Consider the following 4,258-nt stretch of genomic DNA (forward strand, 5'->3'; position numbering starts at 1 on the left):
TCTAGATTTTGCATCTAGCTGGGGATGGAAAGCTGCACCATATCACTTCTCCCTGAAGCTTATCACCTTAATATAAGACATATGCAATGTCTTTTTTTTGCTTCAATTCTGCACTGACATAAGAAGCTTCTTGAAGCAGCAATGAAGGAGATGAAGACTTAGTTAAAAGTCACACTTCTGATTATTTTAATTAGGCTCTTTAGCTTTGAAAGCTCTTTTGGTGTTTTAAATAACAAACTTATTCACTGGGTGGCTTTTTCACACTCCGTCTCTCTCCTAGCTAGTCCTACAATAGAATAATTCTCTTGCATTCTGCAAGTCTTGTTGTTAAAGTTTCCTAAATGCCTCTTTCATTTAGCCCAACATTAAAAACTACATCAGTTTTTTCTTTGAAAAATCCCTCTCCTCATATTCCTCTCACTTTCTTTTTACATACTGCTGCCTCACAAACCTGATCCCCGTCCCACCCTGCAGGAGTCCCCATAACTCTTATGGCTGCATCTCACTGCAACAGACTCTTCAGTGTTGTTGACGAGTCTGTGTTCTCTTGAAGATTAAGAAGCTGGCACAAACTAGAAAACAATTTCCCTATTACTCAATAGCCAGACCAAGTAACTTCCTAATATTGCAGTGGAAAATTTGACTCCCAGAGGCCAGAGATACCTAAGCATGTTACAAGCAGCATTATGCAAGACTAAATGAACTTATTTTCCTCAGACTATTCTGCATGATTCACTTAATACTTTCATCATCTTTTAAAACATTTGCTCTTCAAAAGGCCAGAAGTAGCCTAAGAGAGTCCCTATCTGAGGGCTGCTCACTAGCTGTGAAATCTGGTTCTCAGGAGACAGATTTTCATGTCACACATCCACATCGGCACTAATAGGCATGCTTCATACAAAAGCCCAAGACTTGAATGTGTGCTCTTGTCTATTTACACTGTAAGTGCTTCATGGCAGGGACTCTCTCGTACTATGTGCATGTACAATGCTTATCACAATGGGGCCTCAAAATCGGTCGGAGGCTCTAGGTCAGTGATACTCAGACTGAGGCTCGTGATGTACAAGTGGCTCTTTGCAGCATATGATACTAAAACATTGTGTGATTTTCTTATTAACCAATCAGGATGCTTTTACTATGTTACTAACCAATTGTAGTTGATAAAATAATAATACTTCAGTCATTTTGCTATGAGAATAATATATACATATTATTATGTATTATTATTTTATTATATAAACTAAAAATTTCCTGTCATTCTGTTTTAAATAGGAATATATAGAACTATAGTAAATGAAACAGTGAATTCACACTCCTGTGGCTCTTTTGGGTAATGTTGATCACTAATTTGGCTCCTGAAACCCTGAGTATCCCTGCTCTAGGTGTTACTGTAATACCAATTGAATGGACATGGATACCAAACTACTTTTGCACTCCTAGATGTGATACCGGAACAGGAGTGAGGTGGAAACAGGCAGCTCCTACTGCTCAGATTGCAGCTGGTAGGTGGATATAAAGAAGATTTTATTCTCCAGGGTTATCCATCTGTCCCCATTAATAAGTATAGTAAATTCACTTTAAAAATGTATTTTTGATCTTTAAGTAATGGGATCGTTATTTTTAAATATCAAGCTTTATGCCTGCAATGAGTGTTCTGATTTGCTGCTGACTTTTAGTAGAGAGTGGTACAAACAATAGTGCTGTTAAGTGTTATGTTCCATACTAAACTCAGGATCAGATTTAAAACCACTAGCTGAGCCAGATCTATTCACAGGAAATGAAGTTCGTCTCTTGTTCTTGAGACTAAAAAGAATAAAAAACATGGTGTTTGAGCAGGGGACACAGGAGAAACCGGCATATAGACACACTAGGCTCCAGCTTTATAAACTTTAATATTAAGGGAGTGGGGACTAACTCCGTCTCCCCAAACTGCCAGCCATTAGTTGGGTCCAGTGAAGGGGAGAAGGGCCTTATGCCATACAAGTGGGGAATGAAGGGTGTCTCTTTTACCCAAACTCTTGCAATTAATGATTTAGCACATTGCTAAATCCCACCAGCATCTCGGGAGTAATGATGGGGAGCTGTGTCTACAAAGACTTAAGGCTTGCTGTTCCTTACAGGCAAAGAGAGTCCAGCGGCCAGTCTTGGGCCCCTGCTCAGGCTTACCCCAGGAGCTGGCCCAGGAAGCCTCTTGACAACGCTTCTTGACATTTATTGCCCCCAAGCTGATTTTTAAGATGCTTTGTCTTATCTTTACTATCCTCACCTATCGGGCCTCTAGGATGCTGTGTGAAGGTGACACCTTGCTAATCTTTCCTGGAAGGAAAAATTCCTTCCTGACCCCATAAGATGTTGGGGTTACATTCACAGCAAAGTTGCAAACCTTGCTCTGATACCCACACCACACATTGGATGAGGCAGCCTTCAGTAGCAAGAATGGTTGTTATGTATCCAGGAATGTTAAAATACAAAGGGGATGTGGTGGTTTGCTGCAATTAATCAGCTCTCTCAGCCCTCCTGATTTGGCCAATGGGTGGCTAGGGGAGGTGGAGTTCAGCCCTTGCCTATATCTGATCCTCATGTGCACTCAAGGCAGGGCTTAGGAAAGGGAGAGGGCACTGGTGCCAGAAGTTATGTGCCCTGCACCCTCAACCAGGTCAATCAAACACCCCTACCACTGAGAGAGACAGGGCATTGTCAGAAGGAAGCGCTGCCGGAATGGAAAAGCCTAACAAGAATTGATTTGTAAGCAGGCGTTCTACTTCAACCATTGCTGTGAAGGCATGGGGGATCACTTTCGGTTTAACGCTAATAGGAACTGTATGCTACCCTGCCAGTCACATGGCTCCACCAGAAAAGCCGGTCTAGCCAGCAACAAGTATCTGAAAAGAGAATGGGTACGTGCAGAAAAGAGAGACTCCACTGAGGCAGTGGTTAAATGACACTTTACCCATGGCTTTATCTAGATGAGGGAAGTGGGTCATGTTTGAAAACATACTGGTTAACAGGAGTTAACGAACGCCATTTTAAACATGACTTTTCCCCTACTATTGATACATTTTAGCACTTCTCATAATGTGTCTTCTGGTCATGGCTGCCCCTAAGCTCCTTTCTCTTGGCTCCAGTGCTGATCATGCCCAACTAATGCTTTTTGAGAGGTGTTCAAATATGTCTACACTAGGTGCAAAGTCATGTTAAAAATTGTTCTCACTAACACATTTTCAAACTTGACCTACTCTCCTAGTCTAGTCAAGGACACAGTGGAAATGAAGCCTAAAGATGGTACCTTTTACTACTGAATGACTGTTGACATTCTTCCTCTGTGCAGGAGTTGTATTCTAGCCCGCATGCAGACACTTCTGCAGAGGCAGGAAGTAACTTCGTCTAAAAGAAAAAAGATAGGACTCGTTGATACACATCTAAATAAACATTTCCTCGGATAACCCAAACATCACTGGAGCAGGTCAGTGCATCAGTCGTCATTGCGCTCTGCTAGTCTAGTGCTGTAGATGAAAAGCTTTTAAAATTCATGCAACTTCTAATTTGCCTTGGGCTGGAAAGCCTTCAATTACTCTCACTCCTGAGTTTCCCTTTGGATGTGCTATGGTTAACCCATTCTCTCCATTTTTGCAGGTGGCAACTGTGCCAATGATTTTGTGCACCTGTTACGAACAGATCAGTTTACACCAGAGCAATTCTCTAGCCCTGGCCTCAACCACCCACTCTGTTTTTATTGCTGTTAGTGAGGCATGAAACCAGTTTTTCAAAGAGGTATTCCAGTGGGATTCACCACGTTCTCTTCTATTTTTCCTGTTTAAAATTCAACTTTTGTTTTTGTTTTGCTTACCAATATAGGTCGATGAAAATGTTTGTAAAAGGCCTGAGAGATGGGGACAGGGTAAAGATTACAGATTACATCGTCGTATGTATGAACCCTCATCATCTTTGCTGGGATCGGTGGTGGAAACAACTTAAGGAGCAAACTGCTGCTTAAAATGGCTTACTGCATTTTTGTTACTGGTAATTAATGCAGATTACCCAGTAGCTAGTGCAGCTTTTGATAACTGATTAATCCATGAAAGCTGAGGTCTTTTCTTGAAGTCCTGCTGTAGCTGAAGACTCAGGAGCAGCTCAGCCCATGAGTCTGTAGTCAGTAGCGCGAGGTTTGTGTGGCTCTGCTCTGCCCGCTCATACAACGCACCTCTTAAAGGAACAGTGCATACAAAAAATCCTCTTAAAAATGCATGTGACGTGGAAC

The sequence above is a fragment of the Lepidochelys kempii genome, chromosome 10, assembly GCF_965140285.1.
Source record: "Lepidochelys kempii isolate rLepKem1 chromosome 10, rLepKem1.hap1, whole genome shotgun sequence".
NCBI lineage: Eukaryota > Metazoa > Chordata > Testudines > Cheloniidae > Lepidochelys > Lepidochelys kempii.